The following is a 9,886-nucleotide window of genomic DNA, read 5'->3' on the forward strand; positions in this document are numbered from 1 at the left end:
ACAATAGACACCGGGGACTACTAAAGACGGGAGGGAGGGACAGAAGGAGGGAGGAGGGGAAGGGCTGAAAAACTAACTATTGGGTACTAAGCTCACTACCTGAGTGACCGGATCAATTGTACCCTAAACCTCAGCATCATGCAATATATCCAGGTAACAAACATGCACGTATACCTCCTGAATCTAAAATAAAAGTTGAAATTATTTATTTAAAAAAAGAGGAATAAGAATCTATATTTGAAGTTTCTTCCATTTGCATAAAGCAACTGGAGGAATATATAAGAAACTAAAAACAGGATTTCAGAGGACAGAGAAGGTGGTAGGAACTAGAGACAGGAAATAAGAGAAAGAGATAAATTGTTCACAATACATTGGTTCCTATTTCTGAATTGTGAGCCATGGAAATATATTACCTATTCAAAAAAAATAAAAACTTCAGGAAATAAGTAATCATATAAAGAAAGGGTGATTACAACCAAAACTAAAATTATACCCTGAGCATAACAGTCATTCCTTAAAATAAAACATATTTTTAAATGTGTATTGACAACACAAAAAGCATGCATAAGGCCCAAACATTTCAAAATAATCTGTCATATAAACACACCAAACCTGAATCACCAGACTATGAGAAACCATATACATTTTATTTTTATTCCTGTTATGTACCTTGAAAAAAAGTACTTTTTTTTTTTTTTAGATGGAGTCTCGCTCTGTTGCCCAGGCTGGAGTGCAGTGGCGCTATCTCCACTCACTGCAACCTCTGCCTCCCGGGTTCAAGCAATTCTCCTGCCTCAGCCTTCCAAGTAGCTGGGATTACAGGCACTTGCCACCACGTCTGACTAATTTTTTGTATTTTTAGTAGGGATTGGGCTTCACCATGTTGGCCAGGCTGGTCTCGAACTCCTCGCCTCAAGTGATCCACCCACCTTGGCCTCCCAAAGTGCTGGGATTACAGGCGTGAGTCACTGCGCCCAGCCAAAAAAAGGACTTTTTACTTGTCTGTTTGTTAGATAGAAGGAAGGAAATAAAGGGAGGGAGAGAAGGGATGGAAAGAGGGAGGGAGAGATAGAGGAACGGCCAGTGAGTTAGCCCATTGGTGGGAATGAAAATTAGTGCATTCTTTTTGTGGGGCAATATTGCAATATCTACCAACATTTTTAGCACACATGCCCTTTGATCCAGAAATCCTTTTTCTGAGAATTTATCTAACAGATATATTCCCACAGCTATGTAAAAGATAATTAATGCAGCACAAAAAGACATGTAATGTGGCATAGTTTGTAGAGCAAAAATCTGGAAGTTACCGAAATGTTCATCAAGAAAGAACTGGTTAAATTACAGAATATCCTAAAACGAAACCTTCTGAAGAATGAGTTTGATGCTCCTATACTGAATTGAAAAGACGGTTGTGATATTAGCAAGTGAAAAAAAAAAAGTTGCAGTTTTGTAGACAGCATGATTATATTTGCTTAGGGATACCATGTCTTGAAGGATCCACCAGCATCTGCTAACAATGGGTAACTGAGAAGCAAGACTGGGAATCAGGGTGGGAAAGCCAATTGGAAAACATTCACTTTTTTGAATGGATTATGTTTACTATGTGCATTCATTACTTTTTTGTCTTTTATTGTGGTGAAATATACACAACATAAAATGTGCCACTTTTTAACTTTTTTTTTTTATTTTATTTTTGAGATGGAGTCTTGCTCTGTCGCCCAGGCTGGAGTGCTGTGGAGCGATCTCGGCTCACTGCAAGCTCCGCCGCCAGGGTTCACGCCATTCTCCTGCCTCAGTCTTCCGAGTAGCTGGGACTACAGGCGCCCGCCACTACGCCCAGCTAATTTTTGTATTTTTAGTAGAGACCGGGTTTCACCGTGTTAGCCAGGATGGTCTCCATCTCCTGACCTCATGATCCGCCCACCTCGGCCTCCCAAAGTGCTGGGATTACAGGCGTGAGCCACCGCGCCGGGCCTTAACCATTTTTAAGTGTACGGTTCAGTGGCATTAAGTACATTCACATTGCTGTGCAACCGTCACCACCATCCATCTCCAGAACATTTCATCTGCCCACACTGAAACTGTACGCATTAGACACTAACTCAGTTCCCCCGCCCCTCAGGCTCTGGTTACCACTATTCTATGTTCTTTCTCTATGAATTTTCCTATGTACTTCATGTAAATAGAATCATACAGGATTTTTCCTTTTGTGTCTGGCTGATATCACTTAGTGTAATTGTTTTCAAGGTTCACCCATGTTATAGCACGTATCAAAAAATTTCCTTCCTTTTTTTTTTTTTTTTTTTTTTTGAGATGGAGTTTCCCTCTTGTTGCCCAGGCTGGAGTAAGTACAGTGGCTCAATCTCGGCTCACTGCAACCTCTGCCTCCCCAGTTCCAGCGATTAGCTGGGATTACAGGTTCCTGCCACTACGCCCAGCTGATTTTTGTATTTTTTAGTAGAGACGGGGTTTCACCATGTTGACTAGGCTGGTCTTGAACTCTTTTTTTTTTTTTTTTTTTTTGAGACGGAGTCTCGCTCTGTCGCCCAGGCTGGAGTGCAGTGGCGCAATCTCGGCTCACTGCAAGCTCCGCCTCCTGGGTTCACACCATTCTCCCGCCTTAGCCTCTCCGAGTAGCTGGGACTACAGGTGCCCACCACCACGCCTGGCTAATTTTTTTTGTATTTTTAGTAGAGACAGGGTTTCACCGTGGTCTCAATCTCCTGACCTCGTGATCTGCCCGCCTCGGCCTCCCAGAGTGCTGGGATTACAAGCGTGAGCCACCGCACCCGGCCTGGTCTCGAACTCTTGACCTCAGGTGATCCACCCAACTCAGCCTCCCAAAGTGCTGGGATTACAGGCATGTGCCACCGCGCCCAGCCAATTTCCTTTCTTTTTAAGGCTGCATAACATTCCATTGTATGAATACAACACATTTTGCTTATTTATTCGCCTGTTGATAAACACTTGGGTTGTTTTCACTTTTTGACCCTCGTGAATAATGCTGCTATGAGCATGGGTGTATAGCTATCTATCTGTTTGAATCCCTGCTTTCAATTCTTTGAGGTATAGACCTAAACGAGGAATTGTTGGATCATACGTTGAATCTATGTTTAACTTTTTGGGAATTGTCATACTGTCTTCCACAGAGGTTATATAGCATTTTATATTCCCAGTCAGGCTCACATCTGTAATCTCAGCACTTTGGAACGATGAGGTGGGAGGATCGCATGTGCCCAGGAGTTCAAGTCTTCAATGTGCTATGACAGCTCCGCTGCACTCAGCCTGGGCCACAGTGAGACCCTGTTTCTAAAAAAAATTAAAAATTAAAATTAAAATACATTCCCCCTAGCAATGCACAAGGATTCCAATTTCTCCACATAGCATCGATTATTTTTATAGCTAAAACTGTATTGTATTTTTAAAATCTCACTCTTTTGACTTCAATAAGTTCTCTAAGTTATACCTCTCATTAACATTATGTTTATATTACAAATTCTGAGAGAGCAGGGATCTTCGAAGGGCGGATCACTTGAGGTCAGGGGTTTGAGACCATCCTGGACAACATGGTGAAACCTCATCTCTATTAAAAATACAAAACTTAGCCAGGTGTTGTGGCAGGCCCTATAATCGCAGCTACTGAGGAGGCTGAGGCAGGAGAATCGCTTGAGCCCGGGAGGCGAAGGCTGCAGTGAGCCGAGATCACGCCACTGCACTCCAGCCTGGGTGACAGAGTGAGACTCCGTCTCAAAAAAAAAAAAAAAAAAATCATCCTGGCATGGTGGTAGGCGCCTGTAATCCCAGCTACTTGGGATTCTGAGGCAGGAAAATCGCTTGAACCCAGAAAGTGGAGGTTGCAGTGAGCTGAGATTGAGCCACTGCACTCTAGCCTGGGCGACCACAGAGTGAGACTCCATCTCAATTGATCAATCAAATAGATAAATAGATAAATAAATGCATTAGCCATTTGTTTAAAATCAGTGGAGGCCTTCCAGGAGGAGGAAAGAACCAGTAAACCCTAAAAGCTTAGGTGCCTTCTGAACATGACAGCCTAGGGACAGCTGCTCACGCCCAGCCCATGGCCATACTCCCCTCACATTCACAACATGTCCTAGTCCCTGTCAGGGCAGGCACTGAGAGGTGATGATGTGGGGTCTACTGAAGGCCTCACGGGCATTCCAGTGTCTAGAACATGGTTTCATTTGAAAACTTCTGGGTGTACAAAACCCAGCACCACCTCCCGCACCCATCCCACCCCCAATGGCAGCAGCCTAGGGTCTAAAGAGTTCAGAAAGGGCCCAGCATGGGGCTGACCTGAAGCCGGGTGAATTTCCAATGACGGTTGGGCCAGATGGCTTGTTAAATAGGACACCATGGGCCGGGCGCGGTGGCTCATGCCTGTGATCCCAGCACCTAGGGAGGCCAAGGTGGCGGATCACTTGAGGTCAGGAGTTCAAGACCAGCCTGACCAACATAGCGAAACCCTATCTCTACTAAAAATACAAAAATTAGCTGGGCATGGTGGTGCGTGCCTGTAATCCCAGCTACTCAGGGGGCTGAGTCAGGAGAATTGCTTGAACCCAGGAGACGGAGCTTGCAGTGAGCCGAGATCGCACCGTTGCACCCCACCCTGGGTGACAGAGGGAGATTCCATCTCAAAAAAAAAAAACAGGACACCCTGTCTGCCCTTTCTGGTCACATGAGTCTTTCAGAGCATGAGCAGTTCTCTCCTGGGACCACCTCATTTATCTATTTACCTACTACCAATTTTATCGCCAGGTTTGCTCTCACTCTATGCAGCAACTACAGATGCACAGCAACGGGCCCCTCAGCACCTGCTCTGTGCTCCTGCCTCGTTTCCATGGAGACATGGCTGGGGGCTTTGAGGACAGGGAGGTGTGTGTAGGGGGTGCCTGGGGAGCGCAGGGAGGAGCAGGGGTGCTGGCACTCCACTCCTTTCCCGCCCCCTCCAGCCTCACTTCTGGGTCATTCCTTCCCTCGCCCACTTCGACCCATTCTCTAGACAGCAGCAGAGACCTGGTATGGATGAGAGAATTGGTGTTTAGAAAAATCAAACATCTTGCTTAAGGTGGCTCAGCAGTAAGTGGGAAACCAGGCCTCGAATTCAGATTTTCTGATTTGTTTTTCTTCTTCTGGAGCCAGCAGGCCGGTGTCTCATCCTCTTACTGCTTGGTCTTTGCTGGGTCTTAGTTATGAACAAATCCAAATGACAGTGCCTGGATTTTAATGGGGTCACGATTTAAATATTTTCATTTTCTCAAGGGATCCAAAGATCCTGTATTAACCCAGACTGGTAAAATAGCTATCGCTAAGTAGGGAGGACTTTCTGGAACTCTCAAATTGCAGCATCTTGGTGTTCAGTAGCTGAGCCATCAAGCCCAGGTCCATGCACTCATTCCCTTCCTTAGCGCCCCTGCCCACTCTGCCAGTGACTCATCCTCCCGCATCTTCCCTCTTCTCTCCTGCGCCCATTTGCTCCCCACCCAGCTTTGCCACACCAGGGTTCTCCTGCCTGCCCTCAGAGTGACCAGAGGCAGAAGTCACAGGACTGGGGAGAAACTGACCCCAATTACTCAGGATGAAATGGTTCCAGCATCCCAGTGAGGTGTCTGATTGTGGTGAGACAGGGCTTTGGAGGGACAGTGAAGGTGTACTTGGGTTGGGGGGATGCAGAGCTTTAGCTGGCTCTGGTTGCAGCTCCCAGGTGAGCATGGAAGTGAGGGAGGTATGGGATGGGTCAAGGGGGCCTCTGCCTAACAGGAAGCCAGGATGGTGGAGGGGCTGGGAGGACAGCACAGGAGGAGTGCAGACCACGCTGGACCAAGGCAGGAGAAGCTGGGCAGATATGGGCCCTGAGGAGCGGGGAGGGAGTTGCTGTTGTTACTGTTGCCGCCTGGCTGCAGAAGCCAGAGGTCAAGTTCAGGCATGCTGGTTTCTAGGGAGATGAGCTCATGAGCTCTGACGCTCACTCGCTCACTCTGCAGGAACCTCCAGCATGAGTCAGCATCAGCTAGGTTTCTCTGGTTCTAGCCTCACTCCTCGCAGCAGTCAAAGTCCAGGAGGGAGGATGTGGTTGGCCCAGATAGAGTCACATGCCCTGGCAACCTGGGGGGGTGAGGGATGCTTCCCCTGAGGAGGCACCTGACCTGGACAGGTGACTCCCTGGAAGGAAGTGGGGCTGCTGCATCCGGGAAAAAGAGTAAATGCTGGGAGGTGAGATGACTAAAAATCATTCCAGTCCAATAGTGAAAGGACTGGCCTTTGAATCTATCCCTAAACATGAGGATTTGATTTGCTCAGTGGCTTTAAAAATATCTAAAAGATATTGTGTCAAATTGCCAAACAACTCCCAGGCACTTCCTCTACCTTAGCCATTTCTGGGGCTTTCATCAAGTCTACAGCTCCAGGTAATGGTACAGCTGCTGATCCTTGTGGAATGAGACACGCGAAGCTCTGTGTATGAGTTACTGTTTGGGTTGTGACATTTCTCACTGCAGATTTCCTGCCAAGCCTCACTCCCAGGTTCTACATCCACCCACAAGGCATATGGAGACTTCTCTGGAAGCAGGCCCTGGGAGGCCCACCCAGCCCACTGTGACTTCACACCCAGGAGTGTTAAAGACTAGAATTCTCCTCCAGCTGGGCTAAGCAACATCCCTACTTAACACAGACGAGTAATACACATGCACCAGGGTGCAGTACTGTTTCAGTTCCTAAAGGCTGCCAACAACCTAATGTCCATCAGGGGAAGATGTACTAAATAAATCATGCCGAGCCGTCTAGCATGCTTCCAGGAAAAAAAAAAAAAAAAAAGAAGAAGAAATCATGGTTCATTCACTGTTCAGCCATCTAAGAGAATAAGGCAGCACTCTGTTTGTATGAAAATGGAATGATCCCTGATCTATGCTGTTCAAAGCAAGGTGCCAAACACTGGGCAGAGTACGACATCCCTTGTGTAAAAACTGCACTCATATTTTAGGCCCTCTCATATGCATATGTGGAAGGGACAAAATTATTAAAGCAGAAGCGTTCAGTGTCCGCACCACCCTCTAAGGAATCAGGGAACTCCATAAGGCAGTAGAAAAAGCAGATGGTAGGATGGAGAGTCAAGGAGAGAGGGGACCTGAGAGAAAGAGAGAGGAAGACACTTGGGGGTCAGAGAAAAAACAGTTTTTTTAAGAAGCTTCATAGGGTGGTATCGTAGAAGGCAATTTTCATTCTTTTGAGCCACCCAGCGTCTGATCCTCTGTCTGTTAAAGGAACCCCGTCTTTAGAAGGCAGAATTCCCTTCACAGTAGAAGCTGAAAATGCCAGAGACTCGTGTCCTCAGTTTTCCTTGCAGGGAGGGTTGGGACTCGTTACTCCACCAATCAAATGTACTCAACCAGTGTCTGAATCAGAAATTAGTCACATGAGCCTGGGCAACATGGAGAGAAACCGTCTCTACAGTAAAATACAAAAATTAGCTGGGCGTGGTGGTGTGTGCTTGTGGTCCTAGCTACTTGGGAGGCTGAGGTGGGAGGATTGCCTGAGCCTGGGAGGTTGAGGCTACAGTGAGCCAAGACCCCATCTCAAAAAAAGAAAGAAAAAGAAATTAGTCACACGAGGCACTCTGCAAAACCCACTCAGTCCATGAGGTGGCAGTAGTGGCAATACCTCCAGTCTCCTGGGTGGCAGTTGGAGCGGTCCATGCAGCCAGCAACCAGGACCCAGAGTGGGTGTCATGGTGTTGCAAGCTGCAGCCACCAGTGCCTATGTCTGCGGTCGTATTCTAACCAGACCAACTGCCACATGATTCTGGGGGTTGGTCTCGTCCGCAGAGCCTCCTAGCTGTGAGTTATCCAGAGATTCTATGAGCACCAGTATTGTCTAACAGAAAACAGTGATTTCTGTTGCTTACAGCTGCAAATCCTGAGACACATATATGTGTATTGTGCGCCTCTGTCCTTAGCACTCTCCATGGATCTTTTTTTTTTTTTTTTTGAGACGGAGTGTCACTCTGTCGCCCAGGCTGGAGTTCAGTGGCACAATCTCGGCTCACTGCAAGCTCCGCCTCCCAGGCTCACGCCATTCTCCTGCCTCAGCCTCCCAGTAGCTGGGACTACAGGCACCCACCACCACTCCCAGCTAATTTTTTGTATTTTTTAGTAGAGACGGGGTTTCACCATGTTAGCCAGGATGGTCTCGATCTCCTGACCTCATGATCCACCCTCCTTGGCCTCCCAAAGTGCTGAGATTACAGGCGTGAACCACTGTGCCCAACCACCAGGGATCTTAAGTAAAGAACTAGACTGGTTCAAACATGAGGTCAGATTTGTATTTCTTTTACACAGTCACTGTGCTAAGGCAAGAGCATGGACACCCGGTTTTATTGGGGTGACATCAAACGTGCATATCAGACATTGTGAATGCTGGGAAAGATAGTCACCAATCTGTTCACAGTGGCTGTCCCTGAGAAATGAGAATGCCATGGGGAGGAGGACTTTTTCTTCTCATTTTACATTTTTCCATACTGTTTGAATTTTTTTTACCATATTCATGTATTATCTTTACATTTTTTAAGTTTAAAATAATTATTTTTAAAAGAAAACTAATACATCTACAAATATATCAGAATGTGTACATGAGAGAAAAGATAAAGTAATACATGCATTCTGGCAAAAGGCAGAGCCTTTGGAAGAAGCAGGTGGTGAGGAACCGGTAGTCTGCTAACATCAGTTGAGAATCTTAATTTGGTGGGCTGTCAGGACTGCAGACTTTTTTTTAAGTTGTTATTTGGCATATCTTTTCTTTTTTTAAGAGACAGGGTCTCACTCTGTTGCCCAGGCTGGAGTGCAGTGGCAGGGTCAAAATTCACCGCAGCCTCAATCTCCTGGACTCAAGTGATCCTCCCACCTCAGCCTCCCAAGTAGCTAGGACTACAGGTGCACACCACAATGCCCGGGTAATTTTTAAAACTTTTTTTAGGAACAGGATCTTGCTATGTTGTCCAGACAGGTCTCAAACTCCTAGCCTCAAGCCATCCTCCCGCCTTAGCTTCCTGAATTGCTGGTATTACAGGCGTGAGCCACCTTGCCTGGCCTGGTTTAAAAACATAAATAGAAGAGGAGGTTTTGAGTGAAAATTTGATATGTAGGTTATATTTATGTGTGTGTGTGTGTGTGTGTGTGTGTGTGTGTGTGTGTGTGTGTTTACACATGAGGTCTCACTATGTTGCCCAGGATCTAGGATGTGAATTCCTGTTCTCAAGCAATCCTCCTGCCTCTACCTCCAGAGTAACTGGAACTACAGACTCCGGAGTAACTGGGACTACAGGTGTGCAGCAGTGCACCCAGCTACAATTACTTGTGTGTGTATGCTTGGGGGTATTTATGAATGAATGATGGAAGAGTATGACCACCGTTGTTGTCCATTTATATTCAGGACCCTAGAGAAAATCAGACAGCCTCTGTCAGACTCCTCACATCCTCTGTGCCAGCATCAAAGGAGACCAGGTCCAGGTGAGGGGGTGAAGTAGCCTTCCTCTGCCTGCTCCCCCCTGCAGGTCCTGGGCAGGCTCAGAAAAGAAGGGTGACAACAAGCTTGCCTTCATCACTCTGAGGCGGGCCAACTGCCCAGCTCAGGGCATCTTCATCAGGAGGGCACAGGGGTGTGGGCTGGCCGCTGGCTTCATTTTGTTTTCGGAATTTGATGTTCATCCCCACAGGCAAACAGATGAGTAACATCATGAAAAGCAGACTCAAGGACGGAACACCACGATGGCTGTCGGCAGATCCACTTTCCACCTCCAGACGATGCCTCTGGCGAGTGCCCCCCCACTGTGCAGTCAGAGCCCACCGACAGCAGAATCCTGGAGCTCTGGCCT

This window comes from Nomascus leucogenys, chromosome 14 (genome assembly GCF_006542625.1).
Source record: "Nomascus leucogenys isolate Asia chromosome 14, Asia_NLE_v1, whole genome shotgun sequence".
Lineage (NCBI taxonomy): Eukaryota > Metazoa > Chordata > Mammalia > Primates > Hylobatidae > Nomascus > Nomascus leucogenys.